Source organism: Arvicanthis niloticus, chromosome 20 (assembly GCF_011762505.2).
Source record: "Arvicanthis niloticus isolate mArvNil1 chromosome 20, mArvNil1.pat.X, whole genome shotgun sequence".
NCBI classification, from domain to species: Eukaryota; Metazoa; Chordata; class Mammalia; order Rodentia; family Muridae; genus Arvicanthis; species Arvicanthis niloticus.
This window is the reverse complement of record NC_047677.1, coordinates 20049296-20071868: the sequence shown is the minus strand read 5'-3', so window position 1 is coordinate 20071868 and position 22573 is coordinate 20049296.

The window sequence follows — 22573 nt, the reverse complement described above, 5'->3', positions numbered from 1 at the left end:
TTAGACTGGACCAATACTGGGTCAAAAGTTAATTAGGCTTCTTGATTAGGTGGTTTATGTTAGCAGAATAGCCCCATAGTGATACTTGGTGGTAAGTTTATAACTGCTATAGAGCAATGGATACCACTACTATGAACAGATCTTTCCTGTGGACCTCCAGGGATTCATCTTTCATTAGACTTGAGGTTGTCTAGGAGGTACCATGGTCGCCTCACACGTGGTTCTCCGAAGCTTCAGACAGATTCTGTACCCAGCAAATACTTGGGTATATCAGATACCTCGGGGTTACTGTAAAACTACAAATGGTCTAGGAGCAATGGACTCAGAGGGGTAAACAAACTGAGCAGTTCAAAGACCAGGTTTTCTAAAGCTTTTGCCTCAGCTGAGCATGACTCTAAAAAACAGGGTGATTGCACAGAGGAAATGGCAGGTTTCATGTGATTTAAGATCATAAGGTGACCCCTTTCTGCAGTCATTACAAGATGAATCAGAAAAAGAGAGACAAGAGATGGAGCCAGCTGCTCTCAGGTTTTTAGACATTTTAAACAAGGGGGAAGCAACTCAGTCATCACTGATTAATCTTTGATGATTTATCCTTTGGACAGTATTTAGAAAGGGAATTTTCAGTGAAATTAGTTGAACTCTCATGACCTTTTTCCCTTAAAAATCATCAAAAGAAGTTTGACCTTGGATTTCAAAAACTGCTGGGCCTGTCAATTTGTTTTCTTGAAATTATTTTCAATTTTCCAAAAGTATGTTCAAACATTCGACATTTTGGCAAATGGATGTTAAGTGAAAGTGTCTTAGAAAAGGGTAAACATAAACTCAAACCACATTAAAGACATGCAGAGTTGGACAGGTTGAGAAAGCCATTTTCTCTTCTAGTATATGGATGCTGATAATGTTTCTGGGTTTGCCCCTTTTTAACATCATGAGTAGATTGTGGATAGGGTAAGGCACTCTGATATTGCTGTTAATAGATCCTAAAATCGGTTTATTCACTAGAATCAGAATGATGTTTGAAGTGAATAAAATAGAAAACAAAACCCGGGTATTGAACTGGAAGGACAGATTTTATGTAACTATCATCTGTGTTTTATGGAGGCATATGTAACCAACTTTTGTGTGTACCAACACACAGTGTATTTCCCACTGTTAGCATTACTCAAAAATTTTGAAATTGCCTAATTGTCAAGTACTTTATATGCTTTGCTTATAAATTATTGCTTGGTGATGGAGGAAAAGCCCTGACCTATGTAACATCAAAGATGTCAGGTTGTGGGTGGTAAGGTAGGAGAAAGGAAAAGGGCCAGGATTTTTCACTTGGCAGTGTACTGCACAAAGAACCATGGTCTCTTTTTTTCCCATGTTGATTAGTGTTACGTCTAGAAATGCTATGCATAGATTCAGGTGATATCATGCAGCTCACAGAAGCAAGCAAGGTAGAAGGACTCCTATTGCATCAGTTGACATTTGGCTGTGGTGTTCAAAATATCTGGAACTATCCTATCATTGTTATATACAATCCCCTTATTTTGAATCTACTTAGATTAATTTTACATAGATGAATGCATCCTTCTTAAACTGAAAGTAGGTCTTCCTGAACTCTGCACTCATGAGTCTCATGAGTCCTCGTCATCAGGACATTTTAACCTGCATATATATTTACATATGTATGTGTGTGTGTAACATAGGTATACAAATCAACCATTCAAACAATTTTTAATATACATATAATTTTAGCATTCATTAAAGATGAAAGTGAATTTACATGACAATAAGATAGGCATGCTTACTCAATTTTTACATACAGAATTAAATATTTGCTGAGTTTTGATACTGTAAGGCATAGAACATCTTCAGTGTTTGTATAATTGTTGGTGGTAAACACACTGATTTGCATCAATTCATAGTATAAATAAAACTGTAGAAGTATGCTTAGGTTCATTTTAGAAATCTTTGGAAATTTGGAAATTCTGTCCTAATTGTAACTCAAAATTAAACTAAATGATTTTTTTTTAAATGTGTGCATGTGTGTGTCAGTGTGTTAGTGTGTGTGTGTGCATATATGCCACCTAGTGTGTGTGCCCCTAGAGGCCAGAAGCAGTGTCAGATGTCCTAGGGCTGGAGTTACAATCTGTTGTGAGCCATCTGATGTGGATGCTGGTAGTCAAACTCAAGTTCTCTTGAAGCAGAGAAAGCATTCTTACCCATTAAGCTTTCACTCCAAGACCCTCATTATGTTATTTTTAATGAAGCACAAGTTAGCACATTTAAGATAAAATATTCCAATACAAAGTTATACTAAATTGATACTTCATGCTGAGGAATGACAATAGGAAAACATGAAATCTTTGCTTTCTGTAATTAAACCATATGTTTCTAGCAAAGCAGAACATTTCTCATGTAAACCTGGAATAGTCTCAAATCTGAGCTCAGGTGTGTCAGGCAACCTTTACTGGTGCTGTGTGGTGAGTGGGCATGCACACTGCAAAGTGCACAGATTGTGTGTTCAAGACTGAGGTTCCATTCAAATCACAAGAACTACAAACACATGCCTCCAGGGACAGCAGCAACTCGTTACACGTCTGATTGTGAATCGCGTTTTGGAGGCTGTATGCTTGTAAATCTTATACTGGTGACAACTTCTTCATGATTTCCACATTTAGTCAAATAACTAGGAGCTGTGTCCTAAAAAATTAATAAAAGTTAGTTGAGGAAGACAGGAAATTATTGCCTTGTATAGGTCTGGACGGAAGTCTCAGAAAGCTACACTGGTACAGATCTCAGATGAGAATGAATTCCACTCCTGGCATTGATACGTTGTGTTAAGGCTTCAGTTCAGAAGACTCAAGCAGAGAACATGCTCAGTTTTTCTCTATATTCTACTTCCTGTTACAGCAGGAAGTGTGTGAGTATGCACAGGTTCATGCACACGTGCCACTCAGGTATATAAGTTCTTTAGTGAGCAATTATTTCAAGTAAACATTTAGACTCTTGACCTGGCATTGTTGTTAAGGATGGATTGTAATTAGAGAGAAACTGGAGGCAAGGCAACCATATGGTAACGGACTACACACCGACGGTTTCCTGAAGCACATGGGAAGGAGGGATGCAGGATGTGCTAGCCAGATAGACTTGACAGATAATCTGAAAGAAAAGTGGGTAAAAAAAAAATCAGTAAAATCTCAGTGGATGATTTCAACCCTGGGAGTTTGGATCACAGAAGCAGTGATCTATGCAGTGGGAAGAGGGGAGATGGAGGAGACAATAGTCTTTATTCCCCTCAGGGGCACCATTGCATTTCTCTGTGTTTTTTTAAATTCATTTCTCACTTTATAGATAGCAAGACCAAGTTCAGCAAAACGAAGAGGCTTCTAATGAGTGATACAAGCCCTTCATAACCTTGTAGTTCCCATTGATCCTTTATCCAACGATGCTTTAGCCTAGACTATGCATGATGAGGATGAGAAAAAAAAAACATGAGATGACAAGTCTCAGGACAAAGATAGCAGAAGCAGATTATGAATTCTTCACGCAGATGGGAAACAAAGAAAGTTGTAATGGGCTTAAGAACAGATCATTTTACTCTACTTCTTTTTTGTTTGTTTGTTTATTTTTTGAGACAGGGTCTCACAGTATAGACCACATTGGCCTTGAACTCAAAGGATGTTTCTGCCTCCTGGGTACCAGAATGATGAGGTTTTTAAATGAAAAAAAAGTATATGGTATGGAAAATATAAATGGAAAGAGTACATGAGGCAGCATGAAGTGAGAAGCCAACTGGGAGTGTGATCCAATAGGCCCAACAGGAGGGTATGCGGATGGAGCCAGGGTTCATCCTGTTGCCACTTGAGAGGATAACAGAGAGAGCATCAAAAAGAGGTCAGTATTGTATTGCAGGGACACTAGAAAGACACTGGCAACTACTGCATGTGTCAGGAAAACGTGGGTCCATGAAGAATCACAAAGGGAAGACAGACAAGAAAGGAGTATATTTTCTCTTTAGAAATAGAAAAAAAAGAAGACAATTTGAAGACGTTTTCATTAAGGGAGAAAAGACAACAGTGGAGATAGAGGTGAAGAGAGAGACAGGAATAGGAAGGCAGCATGTGGTGAGCTTCCAGGGACATAAGGAAGAGGTTAGCTACTGAGGAAAAAACCAGGCAGCCCACCTAGACTAGGAATAGACAGGCAGAATTCAATAGTCTGGGGCATAGAAGAAGCTGCCGTGTAATTCTGAAGAAGCAAGAGGGAAGACTGGGATTTCATTGACATGTTGCAACTTCTACATGCAATACATAATGACTCCGGGAGGAGAAAACAGAACTTTGAAGCACTGGAGTTTGCAATTTAGTGACCATGTACAAAGGACATTGCAGAAGCATCCCCAAATGGTATTGCAGTCCGTTCTCCTGCTCCAAGTTCAATGTGGCACAGGTTTTGGGCAGACTCTGCTTCTGGCTCCATTCTAATTCACAAGGAAATACAGTGTTCTTGTAGTGTAAAGATCTTATTGGTATTATAGTAAGCTATTTTGACTAGGGGTCCTTAGAGTTTGGGTGTGTGAATTCAGTGAGATGACATACAGTAGAGATGACGAATGGATAATTACAGAAACTGGTGAGGTAAGGTAGGGACTTCAAACCTGTAGTCCCTGTCTTTCCTTGTTGAGAGTTCTGGCTCCAGGTTCCTTATTATTTCTTTTCTCAAATGAGCACTTCTGTTTGTATTGTATAAGCTAGGATACTGCAGACAGTGACACTGACAGGAGTCACCAGGACACTCATGAGTCAGTAACTGGACTGAGTTGTCCATACTCTCCCTGTGTGTCACCATACAGCGAGCTTTTGCTCCAAAGACCTTTATAAAGCCCAGAGACAAAGCAGTTAGTTGCTTTATAGTTCCCTAGACCCTGTCTTGCTGTACAGCAGTCTGCCTTCTCTTTTAAGCTTCCAGTATGGATATATAATAAACTCCTTTCTAAAACAGCCTCTGTGATCTGTGAGTCTCATCATTTGAATTTACAAGACAGGAATCCAGAGGCTGCTGACACATTGGGAGTTTTGTCTGAGTATGATTCTCTGAGACTGTAAGTCTTTAGTTAAACCCCACCTGAGGGAAGAGGAAAGTTCTCCTTCAAAGCAAAGACACACATATTTCCTGTATCTGCAATGACAGTGACAAAGATGACAAACACAGTCACCACACTAGAAATGGCATCTTTTAGTATTAAACTTTATCACCCAGATATGGTTATTCCTGTGGTGGGTCACATGATAATCCAGTCTGCTGTGTATATTAATCTGTTTAGTCTCTTCAGCAGTTCTATGCAGTCCAAAGTCTATAGGGAGAAAAAAAAAAGACACAGAGAACTTAATTGCCCAAATTTAAGAATTAATAATGCAGCCAGGGTTCAACCTAAGTGATCTGGATCCAGATAAAGGTTTTTAAAATAGAAAGTCATAGTTTGCAACATGTTCTTGCAAGAAAAAATAGAACAGGGTCTACATGCCTTGTGAGAGTGGAAATATTTTGAGTTTATTCAGTGCTGATTACTTGAAGTACCTGTTTTGCCAATCCTCTAATCTTACTAGGCTCTTAATAACAATGTATGTTCACCATGCTAATGCCTTTTCTTTGCTGAAAATCAAGACCTTCCACCTTTATGTATATCTCTGATGCTTCTCCTTAATATTTGTTTCTGTGAGCAGCAGCAGGTGCTGGGAAGGACACAGGTCTTATCATGAGTGGCTGCTAGGAATAAGAGGTGCCAACCAATTAGCATATCAGTAACAATGATTAAAGTGAGACGAAAGGGCTATTGAAAAGCCAGAGAAGATTCTTTACCATATCAAAAATGTGGCAGAAAATTTTTTAAATATTTCCTTGGTGTCACCTTAATGATCTCCAACTCTAGTTGTAGAAAAATATAGTCAGGTTTCATAGCTGACATGTTATGCTGAGAGTAGCACATGGTAACAGGCAATATTATTGGCTTATTGGGCTGTTCCACACAACCCACAGTGCCTGGTAGGAACCCACTGCTCTCAATTATGTGGTAGCTTCATGAAGATTATTTCTGGCATCTTCTAATTCAACTGGTCTTCTAATTCAACTAGCTATTGTATAGAGTTGCTATAGCTTCCTAAGAATTTGGCCAGAAGAAAATCCAAAGACACTGAGTACAGGGTAACATTAATAACTGAAGATTCAAGGAACCCAGCAAGAAGGGTTCTGGGTTTCCTATTCCAGAACAAGGAATTGGATAGAGACACATGGAAAGTCACAAATAAAGACAGTTTGTGAGATCCACTTTTAAGTGTGTAAACAGGCTGGAAGAAATGGAGTTCAGCACTTAAACAGCAACTATTGTGAAAAATATGGAGCTTTTAAAGCCACATAGTAGGGAGCTTTGGGGTCATTTACACAACCCAGGCTTTCTTGTTAAATGCTGTGTTAGAGGTAGTTCTCCATTCAACTTAATTCATCACATGTCTCAAACCTCCACCCAAGGTTGTATGTTTTAGTACTTTGCCCCTGTACCAGTACCAGTGGCTCGATCTAGTTCTTGTAGGTCCCATCAGGGATTCCAGCCTTTCTCTTTGGCAACAGGTTTTTTTCTTATAATAATTTTTCAGGACTTCTTGATCTCATGCTCTACTCTACTCTCCTGCCTCAGCAACCAATTAATATCATTAAGACAACAATGAAAACCGTTTAAGAAGCTCATTGTTTCCCCCTTTACTGTGTGCTGAAGCTATAGTTTTATAGCACTGATGCTTGGCAGACTTTGACTGTTATACTGAAGTCAGCACACGATACGTCAGTGAACTGTGCTATGCGGCTTTGAGACCATTGTCAGGTGTGGTTAGCAGATGATATTGTCACTTTCTACCAGTCTCATCTTATATAGCAGCAAGCCCAGATCAGCATTCTACAGCATAAACAACAATGTATTGAGACTATGAAAAGTAGACTTTCCCTTTAAAATTGTCCATGTGCTGTTAAGAAAAGGTTTGGTTAAAAAAATAGTTATTGATTCAGAACCACAAGAAGCAGGGGAAAAACAAGAAAAAAAAATTCCAGTGTGGGATCTGCACAGCAAGTCTGGAGATGTCAACATCAGCCCACACAACAAACCCAGGATCAGCTGTGTTTTCAGTTAATAGGACAATCTGGAACCCAACTGAAAGAAAGTCGATTGCAAACTCATAGGGTCTCAGAAGTCTGAAAACTGCCTAGACTTTTACCATAGCATTGCTGCCTCCTGGATGTGTTAAGCTTGCTGCCAAGGTACTTTATTTGAAACATATCAGTTTGATTTTTCTTCTAAGGTATGCTTGGTGTTTGTGCTGAAAATAATTTATAGATAAAGAAAAGACAGAAGGGGGTCTCTGACACGAGACTGAGAATGTATCAGATATATTAGACTGGATGGACATAGTCAGTAGGCTTGTTCATTTGCTATTTCATGGGTAAATACATATATAATATGTTTTAGAAATGTCTTATCTGTCATTCTGGCACTGTGTAACACATTACTCATGTCTGTAGACATACTGGTATAAACAAAGGTGGTTAGTTATCTTTGGGAACACAGATATTTGTCCTTGGGTTATGCTGAGTATAAAATGTTGAGTATTTAGGATCAAGATTCTCCTAGCTCATAGATGGAAACTGAAAATTTTCCAGATTTATTTTATTAACATAATATCCAAAATAAGTATGTCTGTAAAGTAGATGTGCTGTGGTTTTACTCCCGACCCTCAGTTTCGTGCTTTTGTATTACTGCCGTATTTCTAGTAAAGTCTCCATGATATTTCATAATTGTGACATTTCCCTCCTTGAAGTTTTATTTTGACTTTTTAATTACAGATGCTAAAATGCAAAGATTTCCCATATCTGCCCAAGAATCTACAGGGTTCCAACTCCTTGTCCTTAGAGGCAACTCTTCTAATTTCTGCTCTGCAAGCTAATAGGCTTCTTTCAGTTTTGCAAACTCTTCAGGCTCTTTTTTCCTAGTCCAAGATACTGTTTCACCAAAATGATTTCTTTTTACTTAAATATCACATTCTCAAGTATCCCCCATAATGGATCTCTGCATGTCCTCTCCCCCATAACGGATCTCTGCATGTCCTCTCCCAGCCTATGTGCTTATTCTGTATCTTAGCAACTTCTTTGCTTCCTTAGTAATTGATACAGGATATTTATTAACCTAATTGTTATCCTATCTACTTAATTATGAGCTTTGTGAGGTGAGGGGCCCAATTCTCATTCCTAAAGTTTAGCAGAAAGTGTTAGACATGGTAGGTATTTGACATTTGTGTAACTGATGGATCCTTGGGTTAGGAAAAAAGAACTATGATAAATGTGCCACCAAGGTGGCATAGGGAGACATAAAAAAAAAAAAAAACCAAAACAAAGCAAAACTGTTAGATGGGTTAGATGAGTTAGATGCACCTGAGCATAAGAAGCAGTAGGGTTGTCTTTGCTTTGAGGGTTGCCTAGTCACATCTAGGACAAGAACAGTGAAGAACTGTTTTGTTACTTTTCACATGTTTAAATACCTCCCAATACAAAGTCACATAGAACCCAATATGTGGTTTCCAAATAGAGTGCAGTGGAAGAAAAGGGCCAACTTTCATATCTTTCAGAAAAGCTGTCTCATTTGATAAAACACAGAATTTTGAGCCTCGACTACAAGGCTTGAGTTTTGTGTTTGTCCTATACAGGCCGTGTAAGATTCCCACCAACCACTTCACCACTGTATCCGATCCTGAAAGTTGAAGTGACTTTTACTCTAACATAATAAAGACTTCCAAATTAGGAACTGACTTACAAACTTTGTGAAGTGAGGATCACCAGCACTATGGATCTTTATCTGTCCCAACCACCTATGGCATGTCATCTCTCATTTTATCCTGAAGTCAGAGGAAAGGGATCAGCTGATGATAGGATGGATGAACAAGAACAAAATTAAAAACCTAAAATTTAGCAGTAAGCTCGCTGTCCCGGAAACGTGCTGCATTGTGCAGCATGCTGGCTTCATACTGTTTACATTTGAAATCACTAACGGACGGTCAGCATCAGATAGCTAATGTTGTCATTTGAGTTTCCTTGGGGTGTGCCTACAGAGCATGGGCAACTGGAGAGGAAGGAACCTTCCTATTACATCACCATTGTTATTGATAACAAACTGATACATATTTGGCGTTAAATGGATCCTTACAGTGTCTGCATGAAGGACTTTTTGGACTCTTGAATGTGATAAACAGACTCCAGAAAATTTCCCAGGCATGTATTTATCACTACTTTTGATTACACATCAGAGGACTCACAGGTCTTGTGTAATCTCTCCAGAGAAATCAATCCATGGACCCAAAGTAAGAGTCCTGCCCATAAAGTAATAACTGAACTTTGCCTGTTTACACAGTGTGTTTTCCATTTTGTTTGACTTGCCTAGTTTAATTTTCTTTGTAATAAGATTGTTTTATGTTATAAACAATCCTGAAGAGTCTGGCAAGGGGCTAAGAACAGTTTTAAACAGACTTCTAGTCCTCTTACTAGCCATTGGGTGGGCTACTTAGATTTTTTTAACTGACTCAGAGACCATGGCAGAGCTCTGGGTTGCTTGTAGATGGGGTCTTAGAGGTCTGAGAGTAGAATCTAGGAGGAGATCCTTGGCTTTGTGATGCCTTCCAGACCCAAACAACCTCGGTTATCCTGACCTTTAACATTATACACACATGCATGCAAGTGCACACACACACACACACACACACACACACACACACACACACACATACATTACATCACTGACGGATCTACACAGGAGAGGAGAACACACAGGGGTCTAAGACCCCTTACAATCAAGTCAGACCACCACTATAAATGTGATTTTTTCAAAATATGAAGTCTTTCTATTCAAATGCTCAAATTGGAAGTACAACATCAAAATGAATAAAGCTTACGTCATGAGACAGGTTTCCCCAAATTTCTTTTTTCTTGATAACTAAAATTTGAATTCTTCACTTAGAGAAGATGCATATGACTATACTTATTTTGATGTTTCTTACAGTAGCAGATGTTTAACTGGGTTAATACCTGTATTTAGTTCTCAAGTACTACTTTAGAAAAATCAAAGAAATGTATCAATATTCCTTAAATTAAGAGAGTGCAAAAATGATTGAAAAGCTCAATTTTGGGGGTTAAGTAAGACTAGAAAACTCTCCTCTCAGCCACTTAGCACTTAAAGTGAGCGTGACAAATGCTGATATTAGAAACAACTGTATAGATGTGTACATGAATCTCAAATCAGGTTTATTTGAGTAAAATAAAATATTCATCAGTCAAGTCAGTCTCTAAGGTACTGATTGACTGTCACTACAGGCACATAAAGTATCGTCTTCAGAATCATTACAGTTATTAATCCAGCTAGTCTGCTATTCTAAAACTTTTCTTCAAGTTGCTTTATTGTTATTTTCCTTTGGTCTTGATTACAATTAGAGGCATCAAAACTGTTGACTTAAAAATTTTCCGGAAAATATGTCTCTGGGTTCTTGAGAGGTGGCTGAGTACGAGTGCTTTCTGTTCTTACACTGGACCAGAGTTCAGTTCCTAGCGCCCACGTGGTGTCCTGCAACTGCCTGTGGGTGGGATAAACCTTTAGAATAGCAGACTAGACAATTACTAGCTAGTTGTAATGATGATGGAGACATTCTTTATGTGCCTGTAGTGGCTTTCATTCAGTATCTTAGGGGCTGACTTTACTGATAAATAGTTTTCTTTTATGAAAATGGATTTTAAAACTACACAGTGTCATTTTTCTCTCTTTTGATGTGCATGGAATTATGGACTAATTTATTGTAATAATGACATCCTCAGATAAAGCACCATTTCCTCAGGGAAAACATGATTTTAGTCCCAGGTTAAAAAAAATAAAATACAAGAAGAAATGTTCACTAATATAAAGTTGGTATTTTCCTAAATATTTATATTTATTATTTGTGGTGTATGTGTGTATGGTATGTATATGTGCAGGAGTCTGTATCAGATCTCTCAAAAGTGAATGCTCAGATATTTGTGGGAATTCATGTGGTGCTGGGAACTGAACTCTGGTCTTTTATTAAAACAAAAATCACTCCTTGTCTACCCCTCCAGAACACAGAGATGACATATATTCTCAGAACTCAGAGACATATCTTCTCAGAACCCAGAGACAGATCTTCTCAGGGAAAAATCTTAGTCACAAAAACAGGAAAAGAAATATTATAAGTTACAAAGTGATTTTTAAAATTAGGCTAGGACAAGTTCTTCTGTGTAATTTTAGAAAATGTTACAAGCCATTTTTTTTTCTGAGTGCCTCAACCCAGATTTTTTGAGTAGCTGGTTTCACTACGTAGCCACCCAACTGCAAGCGTTATCAACTGCCCCCCAGAAATAAAATAAAACATTGGAAACTAGAGTGTACTGATAAGTTACAACTGTTGATTAAACATTTTAAAGAAACAAATCTACAATTAATAAATTGTTTTATAAAAATAAAACTGAATTAACATATTTCTACACAGATGTTAAAATCTACTCAGGTAGGTGTTTTCTTGAAGAGCCCAATGTATTTAGGGAGTACTTAACAGCTAAGTGCTTAGGATGGCAGATCTGCAGCATCAGGGTTTGTAAAATTGGAATGCTCTGAGGTGTCCTTCAGGGCTTACAATTCACTTCATTTCCATATTTTTTTGAATTAAAAAGTCCATATATTTCATATGCTAAGCCACTTGAAGGTTGTGTAAATACTCTGTTTGTGTTCATATTGTACCATGCCAAGGATCACCTAGGAAATTAGCATTTAACTCTCCATGCCCTTGGCCCAATCTATTATCAAAATAATTGTTACTTATTGGGATGAATTTCTTTGTCACTTAGAGTAAAGGAACTTTTTTTTTTCATGATGAAGTCTAACAAAAAAAAAAACAAAACCCTTTATACACCAAGGTTTTAATTTCTTCCTTAAAAATTAAAAATAATATACTAAGCTAATTCTTTGAGAATGCATGGTTACATTGTATTTTGAACATATTCATTCCCCCAGACCACAACCAATGCTTCTCTTACCTCTCCTGTTATGTTCTTATCCCAACTTTGTGTCTTCGTTTTCAACCACTCAGTCCAACTGCTGCTGCCACATACGAGGAAGCATGGCGTCATTATCCACTGGAGTGTGGGCAACCCACCGGAGCTACATCCTTCAGAGAACTTTCTCCCAGCATCTATGATCAATCGTGACCTATGGTTGGGGACCTTGTGAGCACTTTACTCCTCCAAGTTGACTTGTTTTCTGGTTTGATCTTGTCCAGGAGTTCTGTGAAGTTACAAGTGCAATGTTTATTTGGAAGACATTGTTTTGCTACAGTCCTCCTTGACCTGTGGCTCTCACAGTCTTCTCTCTTCATTGCCATACCCGGAACCTAGGGACAATGAGTGTGAGGTAGATGTGCTTTTAAAGACTCTGCTACACAGTTGCTTATTTTTTACACATTGACCAGTTGTGAGCCTTTATGTTAACCACTGTCCAGTGATTTCCAAAACGAAGCTTCTTTAGTGAGATGTGAATGCTGTACTAATCTATGGTCCAATAGATAAACATTTATCATTTATAAAGTTTTTATCGTAAAGCTCTACTTTATAAGTCTTTTTGCAAAAGTCCCAACAGCCAACTTTAGAGTTGTACTCATATAGAGTATCTTTAAAAATTATAAAGATACTCTCTCTTATTACAATGATTGAATATTGATCATATGCTTAATTTTACAAGCTGATTTATCTAGGGTAAGATGAATGACATTCCTTTTTTATAGCACTGATATCTTTCTTTTTTTGTCAGTTTTTATTCAATATTTTATTTATTTACATTTCAGATGTTATCCCCTTTCCCCATTCCTCCCCCCCCCATGAACCCCTATCCCATCCCTCTTCCTCCTTTTTTGCTTTTATGTGTTTTAAATTACATGCAAATATTAAGGTCAATTCTAGGTTGAAGAATTAGCAATATAATAGATGCAAGTAGTCAGGAACAAGTAAGAAAATAAACACAAATAGTCAAAGAGCAAGGAAGACAATAAACAAAACTCCGTGAACACTCTCATGATCACTGTTTCTAAGGACTTAACAGGATGACCAAAATATTTGAGCCAATTTCCCTGTCCTAGTTTGAAGTCATTTTCATGTCTGTAGCCTACTTCCTTGTTCTAGCCTAAGATTTAGATTTCTACTGAAATTATTTCTTTGTTCTAGTCTAATGTCAGATTCCTGCTTGAAGCCCACTTCCTTGTCCTTGGCCAATGTACTTTCTTGATATCTTTCTTACTGTATAGTTTCTCCATAGTACAGTCACAACAACAAATCAAACCTTTATGCAAGTCTCTCCATATACCTTAAAGACTGAGAACAGCGGCTCTTAAGGAAAGCTATAGTATATCAACATTAATTCATGGATATTAGTTCTGTTTAGTTGAATATATTTCAAAGCTATTAATATCTTTATTGATTAAACTACTCTAAGTGTCATTATAGTTGGCAGAATGAGATTTTTCCTTTTAATATGTTTGTTTTTTTTTTGTCTTGAGCCTTATCCTCTTTTTTTGCTATCCATAATTGTTAATATTGCAAGAGAGAACAAAATCATTTGAACCTCTAAATCCAGCCACACAGTCAGTAGCCCCCACATTAAGGAGCCAGGTTTCTTCATATTCATCAATGGTATTAACACTTGATATTTGGATGTTAGCTGTATACCTTGTCATTAATATATCACTGTCTCTAGGAGATGGATAAATATTTAGAAGGCATTTTGAAACTATGTCCTTTATTTAAAAAAAAAAAAAAACTAATGCAAGTCTGTTAAGTTTATAGCATTAGGGTTGAGTTTACTCCTGCAAACATGACTTAAATCCATTAGAAAGTGTTTTGTTGTCCCATAACATTCATACCAGTATTGCACCAATGGGAGAATCTTGCCAGGCTGTTCATCACTATAGCTCACAGAGTTTAGAGCTGAGTAAGAATATTGGTGACTATCTCCCCCAACCCCCACCCCACTGCCTGCTCAGAATGTTGAAGCACTATGGAAGCTGCCCAGCTCGACAGGAACTTGATTTCTCTGAGACCCCAACCCTACCTAAAACCAGAAGGGAGATATCCCACACTTGTCCCTGGGCTCCTGTGGAGTTAAAAAGTTGGGTGTTGGATGTGAAGACATAAAACGAAAGAAACAGTGAAGAGAACATCAAAAGCAGACTCATACTACATGATGGATTTGTGAGACTTTACTCTGTGAAGGACAAATCACTTGCACCCTAAATGTAGTTTTACTATATTTGCTCGAAAATGTTCTGACCCATGGAAAGAGTGAAACACGGAGTTGATTGAGCCTGAGCTCAAGCTGTTGGCACAATACTCTTAGTACGGTAGCTCTGATTCAGTGGCAGATGTGGACCTCACCTCTGCATGAGGAGCCAACAAAGACCAGCACAGTAAAATGAGTGCATACCAGGTATGACAGATGCTTGGTTTTAATGCAATGGTGGCTTACCTTTACACCACTGAATGTTTGGATTTTCTGTCAAATGTCCTTCAAAACTGGACCACCTTGAAAGTGAATGCAGAATAAGCAAGAATAACTGATCTAGAGGCATCCAGTTTAATTTAGAGGCACTCTTAGATAAAACATAAGCATTTGAAATTAACAAATTTCATTTTCATCCTGCTGCCTGCCCTTCTTCCCTCTTGCTCTTTTGTCTCTGTGTCCGCATTTATAGACACTGTCTGTCCTCATTTTCTCTCTGTCCTTCTGTCTTATCCTACTCACTTTTATTGAAATTTAAGAACAAGACTCAGAAGGCTTTTGATTCAGAGGACAAGCATTGCTTTTTAACGAATTGTGAGAAGTCTAGTACAACAATACAATATATTTTACTTTATCTTGGACAGTCTAGTATGAAGTATCAGGAATGCTTTAAGGTTCAGGACATTTGGCCTTGTCTTCCCTCACACACACAGTGACTCGCTCAGATCCCACTCATGTGAAAACCCATTTACCTTTACATGTGGTGAGAGTTCATTACTCATCAAGTACCCAGGTGTTCCTGGAAGCAATGCCCAGTACAAAAACTCAGTACTTTGAAACACCAAATTCAGTTCAATAAAACATATTTCAGAGCACACTATGTACAAGACTGAAGCCCTAGAAGAAAAGCAAACAGACTAGGCATTATTTCAGCCGCTGAAAGCTGAAGATTTGACCTAGAACAAGTATAAGGTAAAATGTTTTTCATTAAAAATTTAAATGTATTTTTACTTTTTATATTAGTATCTGGTATTTTATGCTGTTACTTTTATATAAAAGTTTCTTGGCATTTATTATCTTTTTATTTTCTGAATTTTCGAGCTTCTGATATACTACAATGTAAAAGAAATGGTGTCATTACCACATGGGATATTTTTGTAAAACAAAATATTTTGTAAACAAAAATATCCCCAGACTGGGACCAGTTGATGCAGTGAATTTGTACAAATGGACCCTCAGTGCAGAGGATAGAGTTTAACAAAGACACAAGGTCCAGTGTTGATTGACAAATGATAACAAGGCTTTGTCATTTTCAGTGGTTCAGCAGGGGGTAGGAACATGGAACCCAGGGAAGGCATTAAAGGACCAGACAGCTGTGGGTGGTGTCACTGAAGGAGACTTTCTTAATCTCTCTTTTAACTCTCCACCAAAAATAAATATATGAATCCAAACAACGAAGCTTTATTTTTTCAAAGGCCAATGCTCTAAACTAAATCTTAAGATAACATGGCCTGAATTGTTTTACTTTAATTAAAAAAAGATGCCCAGTATTTATGTAAAGGGGGATATTTAATGAGCATTTTAGGGAATGGGATGCATGATGGTTATTTCAGAGGTGGAAAATGAAGCAGAACTAAAATTTCTCTTTCTGCTACTTTGGTTTTGCCATAGTGAGTGAGTGAGGGCGAGAATATTGGGGAGACCAAGGGACAACAAAAAGTGATGAGCTCACAGTGACCTTTTTAGACCCAAGTTTGTAATGCATGCCCATGCCCTGAGGAAAAAAAAAAAACATGTCACAAAAATAAGTTATCTACTGTGTTGCTTTCCCAAACCCTTAAAGCGTGTATGTCCTGTACAATCCCACAAACGAGACAATTACGGAAGCTCACGTTGGGGAATCAATTCCATGGAACACCCTTTTACAAAATTGTATGCTAGTGAATTGTATGATTTTTCATTCAATGCTAATTGAATGAAAAAGAAAAGAATTCAAGTCATGTGGTATAAGTATTGTCACAAATGGATAGTAATTAAAAACAAACAAATATGGGCTAGATTTCATTAAATGCTGGAGACCGAGCTTAATTAAAAGAGCCCCTGTTTGGAAACGTGTGTAGCGTGATGCAGATACAATGTCATCTTAGAAGCTTCAATCTGATGGAAAGCTGAAGCTCGTACAAGTCATTTTGGCACAACATAGCAAGTCCCTATGAGATTCACATCTTTGCTTCTGCTCATGATATTCTCTTTCCTTAGAGGGCCATGAACTAGAGCCTTCATCCCAAACCTGTCCCATCAATCAGAAACTTCAACACTGAATTCTGATGTGTTTCTTGTAAAAATATATTTGAAGCCCACCCACCTTTATTCGGAACTAATTGTTCTCTGTACTATGCACCACAGCATTAACCTTTCTTCCGTTGATGCTATTATTTTTAGTTTGACTCCATCTAGGACTTGTTCTTTGTTTTCACCCCAGAACTGAGAGTATCCCAAGGCATAACTTTGTCTTTGATGTTCGTATTTCCACAACAGAACGAAGCAGCCTTATACTCTGTAGTGATACAGCAATCCTTCAACACCATTTGTTCTGTTGATATCCTGTTTGTTTTATAAATAAAATAAAGTTTTAATTTGTAAAATTATGTTAAAACTACTCATAATTTTAACACCAAGAACATCCTTAAAGATAAAGAGGGATAGAATGTAATTTCAAGACTTTTTAATGTTAGTTTTACTCCACTTTTTAAGAACTTTCTCTGTTTTTGTCATTAAGTTAAAGAAAATTAGGAAAAATCAGAAGAAATAGGTCTTGGCCAATCTGGATTCTGGATCACTGAGAAACCCCAGAAGCACCCCATAAGTTTTATATGGCAAAAAGGGAAGGGGAACATGAAAGACATAAAGGGAGTCCCTAAATTCCAGGGTCATCAGATGAAACCTGAGAAAACATGTTAAATCAGTATGACTAAGTCAAATAGAATCCACATATTTTCTCCTGTCAGATTTTTTTTCAGACTTTGGAAGACGCTTAGATATATAAATGGTTTATTGTTCGAAACTAGTTGGTTGCCGGGCAGTGGTGGCTCACGCCTTTAATCCCAGCACTTGGGAGGCAGAGGCAGGCGGATTTCTGAGTTCGAGGCCAGCCTGGTCTACAGAGTGAGTTCCAGGACAGCCAGGGCTACACAGAGAAACCCTGTCTCGAAAAACCAACAAAAACAAACAAACAAAAAAACAAAAAAACAAAAAACAAACAAACAGGAACTAGTTGGTTAATTAAAAAACAAAACAACAATAACAACAAACACTTGTAGTAGAGAATCACAGCCACAGATGCTCTTGAATGTTTAGAATGAATGTAAAGCCTTAATTTTTATTCTTAAATTCACATGTCTACATGGTTCAAGGCAAATTGCAAAATATAAATAAACTGGCTCATGTAGTTTTGCTTTGGAAAAGTAGAGATATAAACACAGTGTCTCTGCGTAAGTACAGTGATAAATATATAAACAATTTTTCTTCTAAGAAAACATTCAGAAAGGTCCGAATGTAACTCTGTAACTTCTTTTGTCTTGCTTAAGCCAGATTCAAAATGTATATATTTTCTAGGGGAATAATTCCGAGCAGAGATTAACACCACTTGTTTTTTTTTTTTTCCCTTCTGTAAAGAACTGGATAGTAGAGACAGACTTCAGAATCTACTAGACGATATAACAATGTCTTAGTTATGGTTTCTATTGCCATGGTAAAGCATCACGATCAAAAACAACTTAGGGAAAAGGGGTTTATTTCACTTACTCTTAAAGTGACAGTCCATCACTGATGGAAGTCAAGGCAGGAACCCAGAGCAGAAACCTGGAGGCAGAAACCTATGCAGATTCTATGGAGGGGTTCTGTTTACTGTCTTGCTCAGCCTGCTTTCTTATAATACTCAGAATATGAGCCTAGTGTTGATACTGCCCATAGTGAGCTGGGCCCACCCAGTCTTCAATCAAGAAAATACAACACAGGCTTGCTCACAGGCTAATCTGCTAGGTACATTTTTTAAATAGAGATTTCCTCTTCCAAATGACTCTAGTTTATGTCAAGTTGACATAAACTAGCCAGCACAAGTAACTATTTAGCAAACACATCATAGACCACAACAACCATAGGCTGTAGGTGAATGAGCAAGGCCTGATTATAGCAGGTTGCAAACTGATTTCCAGTTCCGATACTACCATATTATCAAGAATAACTGTTAGAATCTGAAGGGAGGGATAGATCTCTGTAGAAATTCTTACTCTACATTTACACAGTAAAATGGGAGTTCACATTTTCTCTTTCCTGTTCTTGTTGGAATAGAATACTTTTGGCCTGCACTGGCATAAGTTATTTGTCTATTTCCTGTTCCTGGGAGGTATCCACAAATACAGATAAACAGGAACCACAGAGTTGCGGGTGCAAATGGTGGAGAGGTGAACCAGTGACTATTTTTTTGTCTTTCATGATTGATTAAGTTGACCTGCAGGCGCTAGATATTTCTCTTTGGCTCCCAGATAAGGTTTTTCTGGGAATGCACAGCTTGTTGAAGCAGATGTTGATTCCAAATGGAGACAATTGTAGAAGAACAATAATTGTCCTCCTGTGGAACTTTCAAAGAGCTTGGGTAACTCCACTCTTGGGGGGGAGATAGATGGCCCACATCTCATAGAGAAAACATGAGTTCTTAACTGGGCTTGGTCATTTACTCTTCCATGTTGTACTGGAAGACAAAGAGCTTGGCTTTCCTCTACATGCTGTACAGATTGTCAGTCCATTGGGAAGCTTTTTAAAGGAGGTTTCATTTTTCATGGTAGACATCAGTTTCTCTTCACAATTCTAAGCAGCACAGCTTTTGGACAAAATTTAGCTGAGGTGAGCAGGAGATATCACTGACAGTCCTGATCTCTTGTTTAACTTAAATTATTGTATGCGATGGGAGTCTCTGTCCTCTCTTCTGTGGCTGGTGTGTTTCTGTTTAAGTAAAGCTTTGAGCAACACGAATGTCCTCAGTGATTTGACAAGGTTAAGGGTACTGGGTAGGCCGTACATAGGCTATTCTCTGTCGTTATTCTGTCATTATTTACCTATTTCTCAGTGTTCTCGGCTTATACTGTTGCATATTTAGTGAAGTAGTTCTGTGGTTCGTCAAAGTACAGCCAAAAGTTGATATTGACTGTTTCATCAGACACCCCTACGGTCACCAAAACCAGGCTGATGGCACAGACAGAATGTGCATCCAAGCTGAGGGTGAGCAAAGAGGCAAGTCAAAGCAACATCTGCAGAGAGCTCTAATTATCTGTAGACCATACTGTGTGGTACTTTAAATGTGTTCCAGTTAACAAGATATGTCATTCATGACTGGCTTAAAGGTTAAACAGAAGTGATGACATAGCTACTTCAACAAACCTGAATATTATTGTATGACATAATGATAACGGGATTTATTAGGGATTAGCAAGTATGAGGATTAAGATGCATTATTTTAATTAATCTTTACCACAATCCTTTGAATTCAGCATTGACTCCATTTTGTGTTAATAACAAGGACAGCAACAACAATAGTAATAAAAGTAGGGGCTCAGAGAGGTGAAGTAACCAGCCTATGATGATAAATGATAGAGCTTAGACCAAGTCCAGCTAGGTATGAAAGAGAAAGGAAGAATTTTTTTTTTTTTTTTTTTTTTTTTTTTTTGCCCTTTTTAATGGGTTCCATGTAAGTTTGTACCTTTGCTGAATAAAGTACAGTTTATTTGAACATGCTCAACCAAGCTTTTATCCTGCAAGTAGTAGATACATAAGTAGAATCCCCCCCCCTCCCACCCCGCACCCCCCTTACTTTCCCTCTTTGAGACCTCTTGTGAACACTTGGTCATAACTGGAGACCTTTTGCATTATTAATAGCTGGAAGGGAACTGTTATTAGAAACTCAAATGTAGAGGTAAGAGGTGTGGTAAGCAACCTACAACGTACAGGACAGAGCAAAGACTGAAGGAAAGAAAGGCCATCCAGAGACTGCTTCACCTGGCAATCCATCCCATATACAATTACCAAACCCAAACACTATTGTGAATGCCAAGAAGTGCATGCTGACAGGAGCCTGATATAGCTGTTTCCTGAGAGGCTCTGTCAGAGCCTGACAAGTACAGAGGCGCTTGCAGCCAACCATTGGACTGAGCGCAGGGTCCCCAATGGAGGAGTTAGAAAGGACTGAAGGAGCTGAAGGGATTTGCAACCCATAGAAAGAACAACAATAACAACAAATCAGATTCCCCAGAGCTCACAAGGACTTAACCACCAACCAAAGAGTACACAAGGAGGGATCCATGGTTCCAGCTGCATTTGTTGCAAAGGATGGCCTTATGGGACATCAATGGGAAAAGAGGCCCTTGGATCTGTGAAGGCTTGATGCTCCAGTGTAAGAGAATTCCAGGGCAGGAAGGCAGGAGTAGGTAGGTGGGGGAACACCTATAGAAGCAGGGGGAGGGGGAATGGGATAGGGGTTTTGGAGGGGGGGTAACCAGGAAAGGGGATAACATTTGAAATATAAATAAAGAAAATATGCAATAAAAAATAAAATGGCAATTATAATAAATTTCAGAAGGTTTTTAGGAATATTATGGGAATCAAAGGAAAAAAAAACTTTTGAAAGACTGAGAACTTGTTCAAGCAGGGTTAAGCATCTTATGTTCATAGAACATTCCAGCCTATCTCTAGAGGATTCACAGTATTTGCCTTTTAGGATATGTTTCCAGCAAAACTGGTTTGTGATATTAGTGAATACTATTTTTAAAAAAGAGGTAATCTGAGCTGATGTTCAAGTGGAATGCCTGCCTTTCTACGATTTAATCCCCTTTCCATGCTCTTGAATTGCTGTTCATAAGTAAGGATGTTCTTTTTTTATTCTTCTCATACGCTGAATTTCTTTCCTAAAAAAATGACAACTTCCTCTTTTAAAGCCAACATATGCTTCCTTAAATGTCCCATGTGGCCAGAGCACCAAACGGAAAGCTCTTCACATTTGTTTCTCATCATTTCTGACAATTAGCCTCTCGTGTTTCAATAAACAGATCGCTCTTAAGGAGTACTTCTTTAAGTACCATTTCTCTTTCCTTGAGTGGGCTAAAGGTTTCTCACGAACAAGCATTTCATGTTATTCTTTGCAAACTAATTTCTCAAGATCTTAAATTTGTGGATAAACCTATAGAAAAGACAAAAGGAATCTCATAAAAGCTGAAGTTTATATTTTAAAAAATCCTATCCATGAAGGAATCCCCCCTTCTTGTAAGAATAATTGTGATCTAACTTTAAGAAGTGCAGCTCCACTCAGTATGAAGGAAACACATTTCCCTCTGTGAATTATCAACATCTCCCTCTCTGAATTATCACTATCTAATGCAGGGATACAGTTCCACTCAGTTCAGGCAAATGCCGTTCTTGTTCTAAGCTGATAACCCAACTTCTCTCTATCAATACTCAGTTTGAACAGTGGTTCATTGTATTCACCTCACCATATCACATCTCAAGCAGAAAATAATGATGGAGATAATTAACCTATCCTTTTTATTGCCAGCAAACCTTTATTGGTATCCCGTGCCTTTGGTGATCTATTAATTTAACCAAATAACGTCATTTGTTCTGCATCCCAGAAAGCATGAAATGATCTGGTAATTTTTCTAAGCTTCACATCATCGCTAGACTCACCCCTAGGTTCTAGAACGATGTTCAATGGAATGCATATATAACAGGAAGAATTTGGATTTTCAGTAGGTATTTAACAATATAAAACCATGTATAAAAGGTAAACCCACATCTGTCCACTTTATCTTATCTTTACAAAACAGGAAAATAATAAAATAGTGTCTGTGTCATTCCTATTATTAGTGTTCTATGCACCCACTAATAATATCAGTTAACATTAAGTGAAGGAAATGATAAGTTTGCTGTTATTCCTTCTCCTCCTCTTCCTCCTCCTCCTCTTCTTGCCTCAAGGGCCTAACAACTAAGAAGCAAGTTTGTTACCTTTATGTTATTTTCTCAACTAAATTAAAGTGAATATGTCTCTAAGTGTATAATCAATTATACAATGTATAAAAGTGTCTATATAATCAATTATAAGTGTGTAGTCATTTATGTGAAGTTAGACAAGTGATGTAATATGTACCTATCATTTATTTCTTACCTAAGAAATGTTTCAAC